Raw genomic sequence first — 19,774 nt, 5'->3', positions numbered from 1 at the left:
TAAATCAAGGTAATGTCTATTTTGCTTGTAGCAGGCAATATAGCCAAGGTGGGCCTTTAGAAGAGATTTAAATGTTTGGGGAACTCCTATGGCATACATATTAGGATACATAAAATAATGTTTTACAGGACCCAAAGCCAACATACAAGTCATATTTGAGAAGTCCATCAACAAAGCTACAGGGACACAGAAGCACAGCCTTTGGAAGGTGGTCAACAGGCATTGAGCCTTATTTAACAAGCCAGCTTCAAAATAAGCGGACATACAATGCTGCTATGATTACCTGATTTGTGAGTATTTGCGAGACTATTGTTTCTTGCTGTGCTGTCTTCGCCATAACATTTCATGTTTCTTTCATTCTGTGATCTCAAAGTGATGTATCTAAACATAAAGCAAAAGAATGGAAATTCATTTTTTCCACATGATTACCATATAAAAGGTCACCAACTTGCCCCAAGCCATTAGCAGACCTGCAAGAATGAGCTTTTTATTGTAACACAACCAATTCCTAACTTCTATTCAATATGGCAACTTCATGCTACTCCGTTCTTCAATTTACTATTGCAGAAGACATCTATCAGTGCTATAACTCCCATAAACACACACACACACACACACACACACACAAATAAAAACTCCTTTCCCATATTGATAGTGAGAGTTTTCTTTACTGTCAGAACCTCTGGGATTGAAACTTCCATGTTCTTTCAAATTACAGGTTGAAATACTAGTAAATTCATCTTTTCTTATTACTCAGTTTGGCGTCTACTGCAAAAAAAGGAATGGTTTATGCTGATGCAATAAATAAAACAAGATTATGCCTCTGCTGCACACACTGTAAAGATTTCACAGCACCTTCCGTGTCTTTGCCCGAACCCAAAGACACGCTGGATGCACGCACAGAGAAGGACAGTTTGCTGGCCCAGAATTTGCAACCTACATGACAAACGTTACACAAACAAGAGAAGGTTCAGCATTCAGGAAGGGAGGGATTAATGAAAGTCAAAGGTGTGGGAGATGCAATCAGCCTGTGACCCAGTTCAGAAGAGATATCTAGACAAGGCATCTTAAATTATTTAAAAGAAAACACCACATTCTTTTTGTAGGTGCTGCTGCCAAAATGGCTTTTAGGGAAGGCCCTGAATGAAACAAGCCTGGAAGTTTAAGGTGTGATTCACAGTTCACTGATGTCAACAGGAAATTTTCCATTCATGTCAGACCCTGCTAACAGATTTTGGAAAGCCATTCCAGCCATGAGAGACAACCTTATAAAAGACAGTTTGTGAAAGCAGGGTATAGATAACCTCAGTGACCCTGACCAGAAATTTCCTCCTGTCACTCACTGGTTGCTTGTCACCTTCACACTAGATTTACTTGTTTAAATTGTTCTTTAAAAATCTCTGATAATAGGCTCCAGGCATGGTGATGTAACTACATGCAGCAAGAGGGGAAAAAAAAAAAAAAAAAAAAAAAAAAAAAAAGCCCAAGCAGTTCCTTAATAATAATAAAGACTCCCCTCCCCCAACCAAGTAAGGAAAATAAACCCAAACAATTTCCTTGCCCTGTCCAGTACTAATCTTTTCTTCACACCAATCTTTGCTCACGTTCCATAAAAGCCAAAAAGACAGATCGACAGCACACTCCAAACACTAACGCATTTGATCAAAATATCCAGCATGGGAGATAAAGTTCCTGATGAAGCCTAACCTGCCAAAAATGTCTTTCTTTTACAGAAGACCTTGGCTGATGGTAAATTCTGGTACACCGCACAGACAGACATGGACTCTCTTGGATACGAGCAAGTTCTTGCTTACAAAATTGCGGGTTGAGTCACAGTAACTATGCTTGGTGCACACCCCTGTCTCATTACAAATGTGAGCTGAAATGCTACAGATGTCACAGAAAGCAAACTTCGCATTACCTGCTTTTGTCCTATCTGCTGACTGCTTTTCTCAATAAATTCCACCTTTTAAGTTAAACTCCTTTAATGAATTTGTGTGTACATTCAAACAAGACATGTTTTAATGAGGCCACACCTACTTAATGCTTTGTCCAACCTGTTTTATCATACTGGTATTCAATGCCTTTAAATCTGTAACAGGTATCTTGAACCTTCAGGATGACTGACGTGCATACCATTGCTTTGTGTCTGTAATAGGAAATGTTCAGAAGGATAGGGAAAACTTGAGGTTAACTTTGGTGGAGCCAAAGGGAAAACATCTTTTTCTTCCCCCCTATTTAGAACTTGCCACGATCTGTTTAAACACCATTAAGAAATAACTGCTGTATCACAAGCAGTGGCCAAAGTCACAGTACATAGTTTTGTTTTCTTTTTAATTTATGTATCTGCTCTGGAAGAGTCAACATTAGCATTAAACCAAAAATTTCCAAGGTATTCTGCAGACGAACCATCTCTGGCAGCTTCCTACAGCAGCCAGGCAGGGCGATGGCAGGAAAAGCAACAACAGGAATGCCCAAGAAAGCCCTGTCCTACTTCTCTTTTTTCTATGGGCTGCTTTTCCCCCTATGCCACTTTTATGTTCATTTATGCTGCTGATTCATTAACCTTTATTGTCAGAGCTGCGGAAGTACATACATACAATTGCATATAAACAAGCAGACACGTGCAAAGCTCTTACACGTAATAACATAGGTTAAGAATGAAATGTCATCGGGCATTAGGGAGCCAGAGGTAGTGAATTAATGGCTGATAAATACCTAAAGTAGTCCAAATGTAACTATCGCAGAACCAAACACTGCAAAGGTACATAAAATTCTCCAGTAATGTTTTAATTTCTTGACAATAGCTTCCATCAAATTTTCATCAGTTTTTATTAAAAAGCAATCTAGATTTATATTCCTTTGCCATGTTCTCCCATTTTGTTAATATCCCAGTTTCTAGATTTTACATATAATCCAAGCACACTAAGGAGCAGATGAGCAGTAAAATCTACAGCAGCATTTACAAATGAAGAGCTAAGTCAGAGATCAGCTGTCCTGTGCACAAAATATAAATTTTTGTTCTTTGCTCTTCATTAGGATTGATGACACTGCCGGAAAATAAGGAGCATATAATACCTTTTATGGGAATGTACAGCACCAATGGATTAATACAGAGAGAATGCAACTAAATCAATTTTTCATTTCATGATAGTAATGGAGTCAATTTCTTGAACTTTACTATGCTTATAACATATTGATCTGATACGCTTCATCCTGAAAGTAAAACTGGGTATTTTTCCAGGGGAAAAAAATGGAAGATGGCAGTAAATCTAGGCAGCATATCAAAGGTCAGGGATTTTATTTGCACTTAGACCAGCCATGTTACAGTTCAGAAAAAAATCAAAGCTTCCATCCCCCTGGATGTCCCTGCAAAACACCACAAGAAGCATTCCAAGGGAATGCTAACTTAGCGCATGCAGAAGCCTTTGCAGAACGGATTCCAGGATAAGCAAAAAGACACATTGCTTCTCAAGAAGTGATCCCACAGGCAGTAGTATTGGTTACGCTACTTGAGGCGTTCATTATGTTGTAGAGCCACCTCACGCTCAGCATTTTTGGTGCGACACCTCAGCTCCCTTCAACTACACATCACAGTAAAGAGCAATTTCCCAGAGATCGTCTCATCCCAGCTGTAGCTACACTGTGCTTCAAGACACCGATCTCCTCCTTGAATTTCTGCTATTGCTTCGAGGCCTAATGGAAAATTAGGACAAGGTAAAGCTTTGTCCAGAAGACCAAGATGCAACACACTCCCACCATGAGAAGCCGTGACACAGAGGAAACCAATGCAAATATTCCATTTGCTCTTCAAGTTTGTCCATCATAGGCCATGTGCATCCAAAAGCAAAGCTACAGCTACAATTGTGTAGCAGATTTCAGATATTAAAAGAACAAGACAGACCAAAGGTAAGGACAAAAATATCATCTACCAAAGGAAAATAAGTATTTCTAGCAATGTTGGACACATACCCTCTGGAATAGCTGTATTTACTAAAACAGGATGGACTTTTACATCATTTAAAATTAGGAATCTAACTGTAGTATGAGAATTAGGAACTCGGACTCCCTGTACACCATCAGAGCACCAAAAATGTGTTTCTACAAGAATACAAAGCAAACAAGTCATTTGGAATTTCTTTTCTTCTCCTGCCTAGTGACAGCCTGTTTATCCAACCATACACAAATACCAGCTGATAACCTTCCCATGAGTTGAAGAAACCTCACCTATTTTAATTGAGACAAGAGGTTTCTTTGCTGTATTTCTCATTATTTCTATTACAACAAGGGTTACTGAGAGCAGCCTGTTATTTGAATTGGTTGGTCGTGATTGGTCATAATTAAACAGCGTTTGTTCTCTGAACAGAAAAAAGGAAAGTTAAGCCACCTTAAGATAAGAAACGTACAGAAAAATCACAGAGTATATATATCAAACAAGATCAACAAAGACAGTAATATCAAATGGCAAAAGCAGCATCAAAAATAATAGAAAATACTAGAACTATTGTCATCAATTGTGTACCATCGATTCAGTTCACTTCTGCTGCTCCATCAGAATACAGTCTCTTCCCACATGTCGTAAGTCCTCTCTTAATCACCTCTGTGATTTTGTTGCCCTCCCCCGGCGCATGTTCAGCTTTTTGGCTGAACCTTATTTCCCAGAGAGTACTCAAATTCTCTTCTGAGGACAGGATTCTTCACGCCTGCAAAATACTTCCTTTTATGTACTCATTTCTACAGCTTTGAAATGCTTCAGGAATACTGTATTACATTTACTAGCACAGCAAATATCTTAGACAAATGGCACATCTTCCAGATGAGATGCTATGGCACAGATAAATTATGAATATCAAAATCTATTAGTTTTTTGTGGACAGGACATAGTGCTTCAGATAACAGATACTGTGCCATGCTAGGCTACATTTAAAGCACAGCTTTGACTTGAGATACTGTGTAGATGTCTACCACTTACGTAAAGCAAACAGGTGTTCAAAGCAGAACCCAAGAAAAAGCACTGCATGTAATCGATGACTACCTTGGAGAAGCCTGCTTTGAAAGACTGCATCACACGGCCACTCTGTGGTAAAGACAAGGATATAATCCAGTTCCCTTGGGCAGCATTCAGTTTCTTATCCAGGAGAAAATATTCCTTCCCAAGTTCCCTGTATCTTCCACCATATAACTTCAAACAAGGGCAGAAAATGAATCAGGGATCCAACATAGCCTTCCTCTGCAGGAGTCTGATTTATCTTCACAGCAAATCTATCATATGCACCAAGTAGGACAGGAATTTCGTAGGGGGAGGAAAAAAAAATACAGTTGTTTAAAGACTTCTCATAAAGTGCATTTATGCAAAACAAGGCCAAACTAAGGTTACAAAGCATACTTTCATTCTGGTATTTAATCTTGAAGAGCTTGGCTTAATATCCTTTTTAAATGACACCACATAGATAAGATATTCCATTACATGGTATTGTCTAAAAGCTAGCATGCTTCTTCAACCAGTCTGTAATACGGCCTCTACACGTGCCAGTCAAGTTGAACACAGTAAATTATAGCAGTAATAGGCTGTCATCCGCTGGGAGAAGGAGCACTAGCAGGAGGCTTCTCCAAGTCTGACAAGCATTTTCTGAAAGCAGAACTGCAGATTCCACAAATCCTGTTTCCATCCCCATGTCGGAAGCAAGCTCATTTCTGCAGGCAGAGGTGTGTTTGCCCATTTCTACAACTCCTGCACTTGGCTGCTTCTCTGCTTTCTCTTCATTCCCTAACCTACTCCTTTCTCCAAAACGTACTGTTTCCGAGATGCATTTTCTTCTTCAATACCAAGCTTTGCTCCTTCAGTACTAAGTACTCAAGTCTTCCTCTGCCTTTATTCAGCTGTCTTTCTTCAGGCTTCCCTTCAAGCTACCTCCTGCCACCCAATCATTTCTTGTCCACTCCATATTGAATTTGGGTTGCTTTCTCACCTGTAGTCTGGGCCCAACTGCAGGCACAAGCTTTAAGTGTACAAGAAAAGCCTTCCCAGTCTCAGCCAGGCATGACATTATGCGAATGCCAATAAAGTTCAGCTCCACAGCACACCAGGGAGACAGAGGACATTCATTTCCCCAGGATGATTATTAAATTAAGATGCCAAATTTCAAGCCTTGCATATCTGACATCATGCAAGATTTTTCAAGAATTTGCAGATAGGCCAAAAACCCACATATGTTCAGAAAGACAGTGAAAGAACATAAGAGTGATCATATTGGTAGGTAAAAACCATAAAGACCACATAATACCAAAACCAGTCTCCAACAGCAGCCAACATTAGATGTTAGAGAGTGGAAACAAGGCAAACGTATAACAATATTTTGCCTGAACATTTTCCCAGCCTCTAATGACTTGTGGCTCCTTGAGTCAAAGGTAGTATCTTTTTAAATTTAGCAGCCCAGGAATCTGACCCTTCGCTTTCTGAATTCACGTGACAATCAGCATGTATCGCATCCCATTGCAGTTTCACAGCCTCAGAGTCACCCAAAGACCCATCCTCTTCTGTTTCATTCCTCTTGCATGCTTATTCCTCCCTGTCTTCCCAAGCCTCCTGCAAGGGACAGTGGACATGCATTCCCCTTCGCTTTCTGAATTCACGTGACAATCAGCATGTATCGCATCTCATTGCAGTTTCACAGCCTCAGAGTCACCCAAAGACCCATCCTCTTCTGTTTCATTCCTTTTGCATGCTCATTCCTCCCTGTCTTCCCAAGCCTCCTGCAAGGGACAGTGGACATGCATTCCCCACTCCCTTCTTCATGACATGCACGATTTTGCAGATCTCTTCTTTTCCAGCGCTAGACATTTGCCCAGCTGAAGACTCCTAGCAGCTTTTTGCCACTGCACACTTTTAGTCTATCTTCTCTGTATATTTTGTGGATTGGGAGAGAGAAAAGGCAGAAGGAGGAAGGAAACAGAACTGCACACTCTGTTAAAGATACAAGAAAATCACACATTAATGCAGTGGCACATGTATGTTTTCTGCTTTGTTTTCTGTTTCTTCACTAATGAGTCCTGACACTCATTTCACTGAGCATCATGCTGCCATTTTTACAGAACTATTTTAACTACAAAATCTCTTTCCAGAACCACAACACCTGGTGCAAAATTCATCACGGGGTATGTAAAGTTGTGACCCCCCCCCCTTTCCTCCCACACACATTACTCTCATTTATCTACAAGTAATTTCCTCTGGCATTTTATCATCCAATCATTCAGTACAAGGAATTCTCCTGTAACACTTCAGTCAGCTCTTCTTTTCATTAATCTAAATACCCGAAGCCTACACTCCTGCAAAATTTCAGTTCCTTACTTCAGACCATGAGGTGGCTGAACTGTTCAAACAAATCATCGTCAAAACTGACTTCAGCAAATAACCCTGCTTCCTTGAACACCCCTCCTCCAAACTATACTTTCCCCTAGCAAAACTACTGGAAAACAGCCACTCCCCTAAATGAAGTTCCCCAACCACTCTCCCCCCCCCCCCCAAAAAAAAACCCCAAACAAAACACCCCTTCAAGCAGCCACTCCTCATAACAAGCTTTAGCCATAATTGTTTCAGTTTGGAAGAATTAAGAACACTTCAAAAACCAAGCTCTTCTGTTAATACTCCTGATAACCTCATGCTTGGACCTATCATGCCATGTTAGTGCTGAGCGGCCCCTGCCATCTCTGCCCTGAGAAGATGGAGCAGAAAATCCACAGCTGAGGAAACATTACTGTCAGTCAAAAACAAAAGCCAAAGAAACACCAAACCACCAAGTACAACGACGAAAAACACACCCAAAACAAACCCCCAAACAAATAAGCAAACAAACCTAAAAGTCTAAGAGCTATTGCTTGGCTCCAAATACTCTGTGCAGAGGTAAAAGTGGAAAGAAAAAAAAAAGAGGGGAAAAAAGAAAAAGAAAAGCCCTTCCCCCCCGCAGACAGAATCCTATGAAGTGCTAAGAACATTATGAAAGACACGAGATGTATAATAACTTTTCAACTGAATATTCATTTCTGAATTGAAGGGAAACATCTTAAGGGTGAGTGGGCGTAAAGAAAGATTCCTCCTCAGAACCATCACATTATTTATTAAAGGCTGTGAATACCCACAAGAATTCAGTTTTGGCCTTCGTACTGTACACTAACAAGCTTAGTTTACTGACATTCACAGAGCATACGGAGCTCTGCTTCAAGTGATCCCTTTGAAAGGGACAATTAAATCAGACAACTGGAGATTGTACAACCAATAGAGCTAATTAAATTTTTAAGTTCTGTTTGTATATTTATCCAAATCTTCATCACTATTCTTGCTGAGAAGGGGAAAGGGTTGGCTTGGGAGGTTGAGCGAACAACAGTACTTTTTTTTCCTCCATAGTTACAGATCTGTTTGGAACAAAACTTTAGACACTAAATCAATGCAGCCAGTGGTGGAATTCATCTTGTTGTGACAGAAATATTCCATTTTCCCTAGCTTACATTTTAAATTGCTTTCTGATATACCAGGTTATTATTTTTTAGCCCCTTTGGTTCCTTACATAATTTAATGCCACACCGTTCAACTCTTAGAATTACTTTTACCATTTTCAGAGGAACATTGACACTTAGAAACTTTCTCAACTTTGTGTAATGAATTTATTCCCCGCAAGTATTAGCTCCACTCAGTATCTTCTTACTCATTCAAAGCTCCTACCCATCCCTATTCAAATCTGTTTTCCTTTGCATAGACTTTTCTGCAGAGAAGGTGGTATTTGCTCATCCTCAATTTCCTCTCCTAGGATGCCATATAACTAGATGCAGAACAAAAAGGGGAGAAGGACTGTACTTTTTAATACCATGGTGCCTTTAATCTGCAGGCAAGGAAGAATGGTTTAACACAAATTAAGGATATATAATACATAATTTGCAATTAATACTTGCAAAAATAACAATGGTTCCAAAAGGTCTTCTAGTTAAGCTGCAAATTTTTCTCCTGATTACTGTAAATGCACAGATACAAAGCCTTTCAAGCCTTGAAAATGGGCTTCTCCAATTCAGAGCATACATGTTCCCAGACTCTCTAATTTAGCTCAGACAGTATTTCCCATTCTAAACACAGGTATAGCAGCACAACACTCTCTCAAATTTTGCCAAATGATAACAAAGCACACAGGACACCTCACAGGAATATTTTGTTGATATTAAAACAACAAAGACATCACACACAATTCTGTAAGGAGCAAGTCCATCCTACTTGACACTTACCCTGAGCAAAGTATAAGCAGAGGAAATGCAGATGAGAATAATTTCTCCCTTCTTCCCAGGTAGGCTAAGGAGAATTTTTTTTCCTCCCAATGATCCATTTTTATTTTTCGGACAACTGAGAAAAACAAGAGCTAAAGAGAGCCCTAAGGAAAAGACTTTTTAAACAAATTAATGCTTAAAGCTTTATTTCTGACAAAACTGCCAGGTATTTTCTTAGCAGAATGGTAGAAAAGAGTTTCCAGAGAGGACCTAGCAAGCATCAGGAAGGAAACCTTCTTGATGGCTAGCACAGTACAGTTTCATAGGATCTTCTCCCGGGAATGAATTAAGCTAGAAAAACTTTGAAGAAGGTGATATCGATAAACTCACTTGTCATCTATGGCTCTAACTTACATACCAATTGACCAAATAATCCTTCAAAATTCTTGGCAAGTTGCCAAGCATCACACTTTTAATTGAAAGCACTACACGCCTTACCATTTCATACTATTTTTAGCTCCATTACAGACCACTTGGCATGTCCTCACAGACAATATCCACAAACCGAGAGGCTCTGCCTGCATTTCCTCACAGCCCGTCCAGGGTTCTGGCACAGTGCTCTGCACAAAGGTGCAGAACTGGGTGCTCTACAACAGAGAGCCCAAGCATCATCTCTAATCTCAAGGCCCATTTTTGTCTGAGGTCACAGTGACCTGATTCTAGCAGGAATGACATATAATTGCCCTCCGAGCAAGTGGATCTGTGCCAACTGCACCTCATAAAAGTTTTGGTTGCTACGAGGTAGCAGAGGATATTCTAAAGTCCTGTTTACTTGAGCCATTCAGTTTCCTTTCTGGAATGCCTTCTACTTTCTGCTCACCAGTTTCTCCTCCTCTTCTTGAGAGATTAAACTTTTGTTAAAATCTGTGATTTCCCATCTGCTGTCATCTACAGAAGCCTCTATAAATTATCCATCTGCAAAAGACCTCCAGAAACATCAGAACAAACTCTCACATCTTTAAACAAACTAGATAGCATGCCTTGCATAAATTCTGTTCAGATAAGTCTTGCGCTCAGACACAACGTTTTTTAGATGCCCACATACCAAGTTGTGAGCTACAGTGCAGTCTCAAGCTTTGAAAGCCAGCATAGCAGAAAGAACCATTCATGAGGCCAGCGTCAGCTACCTCAGTATCATTTTATAGAGCTCAGCTTCATTTTTCAACTCTCTCTCAACAGATTGTTCTCTCAAATGGGTACATGATATTTTTACAACAACATTTTTATCAATTATTTTATATGGATATTAAGTTTCGGAGTGCGCTATCTGGAAATCTAGGCTGCTCCAGATCATGCTTTTAGAAAGCTATTCTATGATTTTCTTACCAGTTTGTAAGAGATGTATTTTCTCCTGATTTATAAGTGTGCAAAAGGACCTTACAAGGTTATCTTAGCTAAGACTGGACTTACTAGAGTATTTATTTACTGCATTGATCACATGCACATGTGGCCATCTGATCAGGAAATGGAGAAAAAATAAATACAAGCAGCCTCCGCCTTTAGAATACACCATTTCTGACACCATTTCTGCTTAGAGAACAGGTCAGTTGTGTTTGTTTTATGGAGGAAAAAAGCAAGCAAACACAGACTTTAGTTTTGCATCATTTACTGAACCTATGGAATTCAAGGCTCATTTATCACCAAGTCCCAGACTTGAGTTGAAATGTCAATTAAGAACACAAAGAAAAGGTAATGCTATTTCAATAATTAGTAAGCAAACAATTCTCAGAACAGCATTATCTGATTTATCAAGGGATTCTGGAAAGAAGATGGTGGTGGTGCTGACACACTCGTGGTTTCCCTTCTGTTCACTTTTCATTTATGGCAGACTCAGGGTTCTCTGGAGTTTCTATCTACCCCAGAGATCTGTCTGGAAGAGAAATTTGTGACTTACAGCAGGGTGAATGGCTATGCTCCCCACCGATGCACCTGTAGAAACTGCCTAAGAAACAGTGGCTACAAGTGATGAGACCAGAAGATTGAAAAGTAACGCCACGAACCTCAGGTACGTTTAGTTCTGACTGTGGACTTCTTCACGACTGAAGTATGCAACAGATAATGTCATTTCTAACAGCCCTCATCACTGCAAATACCAGCAAAGATAACTTGGGGCTGGAGAGGGGAAGGAGGGAGGAAGAGGTGTTCTGAGTCAATTTAAAAACCACAATTAAAACAGGAGGCAAAAACAACTGCAACAGAAATGAATGGCAGGAGACATCACAAATATGCTGAACAAGTCAGAAGTAAAATTCACAATACTAAGTGAACATGAGCAGGCAGTGCTTCAGTCTCTCTTGTCCAGAGGAAGCAACTAAAGATCTCCCTGAAGTTTCAAGGCAAGCAGACATGTGGGAACTTCAAGTGTGCAGGCTAGCAGAGATACAAGTCACGGGAACCGCTCCCCTGGTGAAGAAGATCCTGAGAAAGCATCAGTGACACACTTATAAGCGAAGGCTGGCATTACCACTGTATGGCCTAAAATATGGAAAGAGATGCTAGGACTCACATTTGTTTTCCTGCATTTAGTTCCAGTGGCACAACACTAGTGCTCAATGTTAAGGAAACGTTACTTCTCTTGGTCAAGTCCCATGGTCCTTAACTTATAAGCAGGCTGCAACACTGTCTAAAGAGAGTTTTGGTTTGTTTTTTTGTTTTGTTTTGCCTTTTTTAGCATTGAAGTAGGCTGCGATAGTTCAAGAAAAGCATCTATTGGAACCTATTCGAATAATGAGTTGAATAATTGTATGAAAAATGAATACAATGTTACTGAAGAGAGAAATAAAAAGATAAAAAGAAATCTCTCTCAAAAAAAAATACAGGTCACACGTACTATTACCATGCTATTTGCGAGTTGGGGCTCACTCTTAGATAACAGAAAGGCTTACAATACGCACACGGTGACTAAACCCAACATAGAGCTGGGGCATTCTGAAATAGCCTTCCTCTAAGACTGTGTCTAAGGGAGAAAAGCATCAACCTACAAGAGCGTAAGATTAGAGTTCAAAGAGCGGACATATATCTCAAGCACAGACCTGATGGGGAGAGCTACAATATTATTTTAAGATCTTCTCCAGAGTATCTACAAGCTTCAACAATACAGATATTCCTTTACCATGTGATGGGGAATTCTTATCATCATGCTTTAGTTGAAGGACAACAAGGAGAAAGACTGCTAACATTTAATAAAGGTACTGTGCAAACAATTTTAAGTCAGCTCCAAATATCCAGTTTACAAACATTTGTTTCCCTGAACAATCAGTAATATGATTTTGATTTGTGCAAAACAGTGCTTTTGTTTCTAATAAATAATGGACATACTCTCCAAAAAACCTCAAATTATCCTTATGAAAAATTCACAGATGAGGTTTCTTCTAGATAAGGAGTTACTGTAAAAGACAAAAGATAATTTGAAGAGTATTGTTTTCTGCTGTGTTCTTAACATTCCTGGACTGCAAAATCAAGCTATGGAAAGATAGTCTGTGTACCAGACACTATACTATATGTTATACTATAGTATAACAACATGATAGTCTAAGGAATGCTTTTGAAGAGGGAAGAATTGTAATACAACTAAATTTTTTTTTGATTGAGAACCCTGCTATATTTGATTTTCATTTTGGTTTCCCTCCAGAGCACTGGCCTGGAGGAAGCCCATCTTACAGAAACTTTAAGGCAGTCTTTACCTCACTTTCCCCTGCATCAATGTGTCTCCAGCAGTGAAAGCAACAATTTTCACCCCAAATGATTCTAAGCGATCCCATAACATCCTGCTGGTATATATTCCAGGAATTTGTAGCCATCTCAAAAACTGCATCTCTCTCCATCTTATGCATAGTCATTTCACCCAGCTCTACATTCACTAATGGATTGAAATTCCTTTGCATGATGAAAATTTCAGCTGTAATCTCATTAATTCAAGGTACTGAGATCTGCAAGGTCAGAACAGTATGAATGGGTTGTCCTTATTGCCCAGTGTCTTTGAGATCTCCTGTCCTTGTCACAAAAAGGTAAAAGAGATGGCATAAAGTCTTGTCTCCCTGCAAAGGCTTGCACTACTCAATTTTTATTTGAGGCAAAGAGACCTACAATTGAGTTATCAAACTTTTTGACACCTTCTGTAGCTCTGAGGCATCATTCCCCAGAGACCTTCTCTTAAGCCAGACCACTGATGTGCAGACAGAGAGATCACAAACATGTTTGCAGTGGTTCTGCATGATGCAGAGCAAACAGCCATTGAACACTGAGGACACCTAGTCTGATGTACCTCAATTCTAGCCACTTCCAGTCTTCTCTTTCTTGATATCTGGGCTATGCCCCTGGTGTACTGGTGGAGTTGCAGCACAAAGGTCGATAAATGGCAGTGATCAGGACTCAGCAGCTCTCCCATAAAATACCTCATTTGGGAACGTGAAGAACAAGTCCCTCGCTCGGAAGGACTCACACCTGAACAGAAACCATGACCCTGAGGTTGCTTGTCCACTCCAAGACACGTTTTGGAGTGCTCTCATATCCAACTGAGCCATTGCAGGCCATGAATATATCAGGAATAGCATCAGCAGTTGCTGATGGATTGAGACAGTCTTACAATGCTTGCAGAAGAGGAAAAATATTCTTGGTACTTTCTGTGCACAGTTAAGTGCATGCATTGCTGAGATGGCCAGTAATGCCTGTCTCTGTTCACCAGCAAACCAGGGCCTAGGAGACACTGTGGTCTGTAACAGAACCCTGAATATCCATGTGATAAACAATTATATCCTTATTTCTGATAGCTATGTCCATTCCTCTCAGGAGGACCTGAAAATGAGATTCTGATGATTGATGAACATTCAAGGAGTATCAGTAGTCTGAACTAGAAAGTCTTGAACCAAAAAAATATTTCTTATAGTAAAAGATAAACTTACATTACTAGTAATTGTCTCTCGTCAACATATAACTACTTATATCATGAAATCTTGAAACTGACAGACCTTAGACCTCTGTAATTTGAGATTTCTGATGAATTTGTCAAAGGTGAGATCTGAGAACGCTCATATGTCTTCATCTTTTTCTAGAGCTAAAAAGAATACCAAGTGCACACTATACAACTTCACCATTGGTAACTGCTGTACAGCTTCACCGTACAATCTATGCTTGATCACTGTTTTTATTTCTTAGGGGGCTACACAATTAATTTAACCTGGGAGAAACTGATAGCATAACCTTGTGGATATAACTTTATTGGTCTGTTGTCCAAGGCATAGAACTTTCACACACGGAAGAGATCTTTTACGTCCCTAGGCACAGGGCACTGTGTCAGCAAGAGACTTCTGGTTCATACTATTTGAAAATTTCCATATCCGTTAAATCAATCACCTGCCTCTTCCAGGTGTCTTCTCATGTCTGTTTCTGGACTTCTTATAGGCTCTTAACAACAGGAAGATGCTCAGTAAAAGGAAAATCTTTAGCAAGACAGTAAATTCATTTCTGTTCTAATTTTTGCCATGTCTTCAAATGGACAAACTGAGTTTTGGGTTAAGATTAGAGGCAACTTGCCCTGGACTTCAGAATGCTGCAGTTCCATTGAGTTAATGTCTTTTGGGCAGTCCGAAACTGAAAGACTTTCAATAAGATGGAAACTCGGACGCACTTCAGGCTTTTGACTCCATTCCCATGTTAAAGGCGTACCACAGAGGGCCAGTTATGGCCTCACATGGCTGCTAATATCTGCTGTGCCTTTATTAAAAGCGAGGGGAAAGGAGATGCTGATAGTTCGCATGCCTAAATTTTGTGAAGGAGGGAGAAAAAAAAAGTTTCCTGTTTTTTCATACTATGCATTTAAAAATCATCAGTTTTAATTAAGTAACTTGCAGAATGATTCATAAGCATTGTATCAAACAAAAAAATCTTGTGTCAGTAAACACAATCAGCAAATTAAACAACTACACATGATTAGAGCGAAGTGCATAAGCATTAAGAATCTTGAGTCTTAAGAATGGATGACACACTGACTGCACCTCCTTTATGTCAGGGGAAAAATATATATATAGTGGCATAGCACCAGCCTTTGCAAAAACGATAAAACTAACATTCATCAAAAGAGGCAGGAATCCAACATATTAAATAGTCTGTAATGAGAAATTTATGAACGAAACAGATACTATCAAATTAGTTAACTAAAGAACTGACAAAACAGCCTTTTACAAATAAAAAGAATACATTGCCTTTGTGTTTCCAAATTAGCAACCAACTGAATTACAAGTATTTGCCACTTTGAAGGAAACAAAGAACCAGATACACAAAAAGGTCTGGATTTGGCCACTTTCTCAGATACATTGGGTTTTAACATTTATAGAGAACTAAAGAAAATACACTACCTCCTTTCTCTTGATGCTAGATTTGGCACAAAATCTTCATACTCAGAAAGAGATTTGGCTAGACAGCAGATGGAGTATTCCACTGCAACATGAGTGGCAAAACGTGCTCACCCTCCCAGTCAAAAACAGCAAATCAATTCTCAGTAACATTTGCCTGCAGATCACAAGATGCTCACATGGATGTTTCCCCACAAAACACCATTCCCTTATTCCTATCTAAAAATGTTCTTGTCCATAAATGAATTCTGCATTAAAAAAAAAAGTGCTCAGGTATGCCTCCGAATACCGTCCAATTGCTCAGAAAAGTGTACTGAAACACTGAGCATGTCAGAGAGAGACAGACCAGCGAAAGCCTCTAAGTGTCAAACAGGGAGTGGGAGCAGCACACAGCCACTTGGGTCAGTAACAAGTGACTATTTCAAGGTAAGCATAGCTACGAGGAAGAGAAACTTGGTTCACTTTATAAAAAGATATGTGGAAATTAAAAGAGAGCGAGAGAGAACAGAGCACTTTAATTATAGTGGTTCTGTGGTTCTTCTGTATTTCAATTAGAAACCACTTTATTTACAGCTCTTGCCTCAGCAGTGGGCAGTTCAATGACAACATTGCTCATGATGCAATTTCTAATGCAAATAAAGAAAAGGTAACCCTGGAGTGATTTGTTAACTTATATAATTAAACAAGATACAAATGGTACAGATGAATAATGATCATGTTAAATGCATTCTGAAAGAACGCATATGATTCAATTTAAAAAGAAATGTTGTTCCTATGACAAGTACAGTTAGCACAAAAGAGCCATCTGAAATAGCTCTTTTTAATAAATACCTAAGCACATTTCCTAAGGTATGGACACTTTTCATTTCAGCAGTAATTTAAATACATATTCCATCAAAGTATAAAATCAAGCACGTTCTGCACACCCTCAAAACCAATAAAACACCACTGGAGATAGAAATCTGTTTCAGATGCTCGGCAAATCCACATTTACTGATTTCAGACCAATTGAACAAGAGCTCTAAGAGGAAATGCTGGGGTCTACTCATACAGAACCCTTTTTCTACTTGCAGCTAGAGCAGGATATGAGAGGTGAATGGGGGGAGTGGAGCAGAGCAATGGAAAAGTACGTATGTGAGAGAAACTATTGCACATAAGCAGGTCACATGCAATTAAGGTGCCAAACGATGGCTGGAACGTCTCTCTGATACCAGAGCAGGTCACCAAGAACTGGCCTTGTGTTCAAAAAGCAAACCTCTTAAGCAGAGGCCTCAAGTTTGCAACTAGATTCAGTTTGGGGATCGGTCTAAGGTGCAGCCTCCCACAGACCACATTGTGCAGTTCTCAGGTGATGAAAAAAACAAAAACAAAAAACAACCCCCCCAAAAAACAGATCCTTCTTTTTTTTTTCCTCTCCTCTAGCGATAAACCCATGACTTTTCTCACTATTGCTGTAAAGACTGAGATAAATTATGAACTCCAGTAATAAAAAGCAGATATGCTTGTTCAGTAAAGGAGTTGCATACAATTTCACCACATTATTTCTCTCAACCAACCTAAATGAGAACAGCCTCTTACAGACTACATTTCCATCAGCCAGCTGCTAGCCTTGTCCAAATTGTTGTACCTTTACTGAAAAATGTAACTTCTTAGGGGAAAATGCCTCTAGCAACTTTTCATTCCATTTTTTAAATAGAAACAAATTTTGTCCACGTTAGCAGCACTTTTTCAAGTCATTACAGATACAAAACTTTCCAGCTTTTGAAATTCACAAGGTTGTGTCAAACTCTCATATGCTATCTCAAATGCTCCTCTGCTCCCTGATTTGTCATTTAAGAAAGAAATACTTAAAAGAACTTTTTAAGTATTTATTTAACAGAATGTTTTGAGTCAGCTTCTTACATTGCAGAAAATGCCTATCAAAAGCTGTTAGCGCTTAGGAATCTTTTTGTATACAGATGTTCATATACTAGCTAGCACTTAACTGAAAGGAGTAAAAAGATGGTGCATTACCTTCTGCAACCTATTTGGCTATGAGTAGCTCTACTTTATATTTTCCTTTTAATAGTGGGTAGTTTTAGGAGCAGATCTTGTATCGTTACGTATTCACAATGGTCAGTTGCATTTCTACAAGCAAGCAATGCAGGGATACATTGCTTGAAGATACAAGCATGCCTTCTAGGCTTTTTCTTTGCTATAAAGAGTATTATGCACTGAGCAAACTATTTCACCAGGGCTTCAGAACGATGCCTTCAGTAGAGCTTTCTGACGATTTCCCACCTGACAAGCCCGGGAAGAGGGTGCGACTGACCCCACCGCCAGCTAAGCTGGCTCATCTCTCCCGGTTTCCTATAGAGCCAATGAAAAGAGAAACATTCTCCAAACAGTGACCGGAGCACTGAAGTTAAGCTGCTGCTGAGCTGCCCTAAAGAAGAGCTCCCCTATCTCTACTGATTGTATATGGAGCTTAATGAAATCACCTGATCAGGTCAGAAGCCTTAGCTTAGGACAACTGTAACTGGCTATCACTTAAAACATCGTATTATTAATACTGCTGCAGTTTGTGCCATAAATTCCACTGGCGATAAGTTCAGTTAAACCTTTCTTATTACTAATCAACATCAGGTTTTTGGGGGACCACACAGTCATTTGGTTTTACACATAGACAGTTATAGCAAAACATTGCTAATGAAGACAAGTTACAAGTTCTTGAAGGTATCGAGAAAGCAGGCAGTGACAAGGCAGGTGCAATTGCACTGAATGTAGAGGAGGTAAAAGTTTCTGTAAAGCAAACATCAAAGATTCAATACATTTCCATTGTTATGCTGGAGAACCACAAGAGAGCCACCTCTGGAATTTTACTCAATGCTAAAACAAACAAAACCCACCCACCCGAAAACCCCCCAACACACCCTATGCCCAAACAAGTAAACCTGCCCACCCACACCAAGCCACCCATTAAAAACAACTAAATTAGAAGGACCTCTGAACATACCAAAGCGCCGCTTGTGCTATTAGAACCAGCATCGTAGCCAAAGCTGAGTGGCACGTAGCAAATGTTCCTGTTGCACCTCTAGCACAACACACAAGACACCGAGCACCTGAGCTCTTTCACTGGATGGCACTATAAGAAAGAATTTTTGTTAGAATCTCAGCAGCCCTTAAAGCTGCTGTCGTATGTCTGAAAAAAATCTTAACACACAGTACCACTCCCACAAAAAAGAGATAGAGCTTCTTCTTATATAAGTATGTATATTATTTAACACTCAAAAACAACAGTTTCATCACATTTATGCAAAACCAGAAGTGGTGAGGAGCTGAAGGAGAAAAAGTGAATTTCCATTCTATTGTATCTATCCATTTTGTTTGTTTGCCTCAGGGCAAGTCAAGGGCCCTCCATACACTGCAGAACAAGGACCTTTCTTTTTCTTCCTTTGTTGTAGCACAAGGTGACTGAGTATAATTCATACAGTATTTGCATCTATTATCTCCTAGGAAATTATCTTTTGGATCTGGAAAAAGAAGTCACTACAGAACACCTTACGGCTGAGTTAAAAACCAAATGGATGCCACCATCTTTTCAGACAGACAATTGTTCCTGCTTTTGCAGTCATCTGAATATGAGCTTTGCTCTTCCTTGAGATGTATGCATTCCTTCTGAGTTAGATGTGAAGGAGAAGGCCTAGGTGACAAAAATAACTTTCAAATAGATGTTAGTATATTCATATTGCAAAGAACATAAAAGGAGGCAGGAAGCAGGGGAGGGAAGTGTCTCTCTCTCATATCACATTTAAGTGACAGTACAAGTAACAGTGACTTTTTTTTTTTTTTTTTTTTTTTTTAACTGAACTGCTCACAGATATGGGACCATTGCATAATCTTGCAATAATCTTGTAAATTCTACTCACATTTTTTTTTCCTGAGCATTACAGGAATTGACAGAATTAAAAGCAAAAACCATGATTTTCTTCACTCATCACTCAAAAGAAACAGATGCAAAATAAAGCAACTTTTCCTGTAAAAACAGCTTCTTCGTCCTACTTTATGAACTAGTTGTTCCTAACTGTAACAACCTCCCCTTGCACAGAATATTATGTAGTGCTAAGAAGCTTCTCAAA

The 19,774-nt window shown here is 39.4% G+C and overlaps 1 protein-coding gene across 12 annotated transcripts in view; it reads right to left on the bottom strand.

The window, feature by feature from the left end:
- The window catches only part of TRERF1 (transcriptional regulating factor 1), a 103,294-nt gene that overhangs the window by 29,212 nt on the left and 54,308 nt on the right, over positions 1–19,774 (bottom strand). For 9 of the 12 annotated variants that reach the window (XM_064509611.1, XM_064509607.1, XM_064509608.1 and 6 more), the window contains one exon: positions 284–381. The exons of 1 other annotated variant lie outside the window; for it this stretch is intronic. The gene's annotated coding sequence lies outside the window, so the exon portion shown is untranslated. Of the gene's footprint in view, positions 1–283; positions 382–18,651; positions 18,781–19,774 lie in introns of all 12 variants that reach the window. 2 more of the 12 variants (XM_064509613.1, XM_064509612.1) reach the window with 1 other exon arrangement.

This window comes from Dromaius novaehollandiae, chromosome 3 (genome assembly GCF_036370855.1).
Source record: "Dromaius novaehollandiae isolate bDroNov1 chromosome 3, bDroNov1.hap1, whole genome shotgun sequence".
In the NCBI taxonomy this organism is placed as follows: Eukaryota; Metazoa; Chordata; class Aves; order Casuariiformes; family Dromaiidae; genus Dromaius; species Dromaius novaehollandiae.
This window is presented reverse-complemented; position numbering and strand designations above follow the sequence as displayed.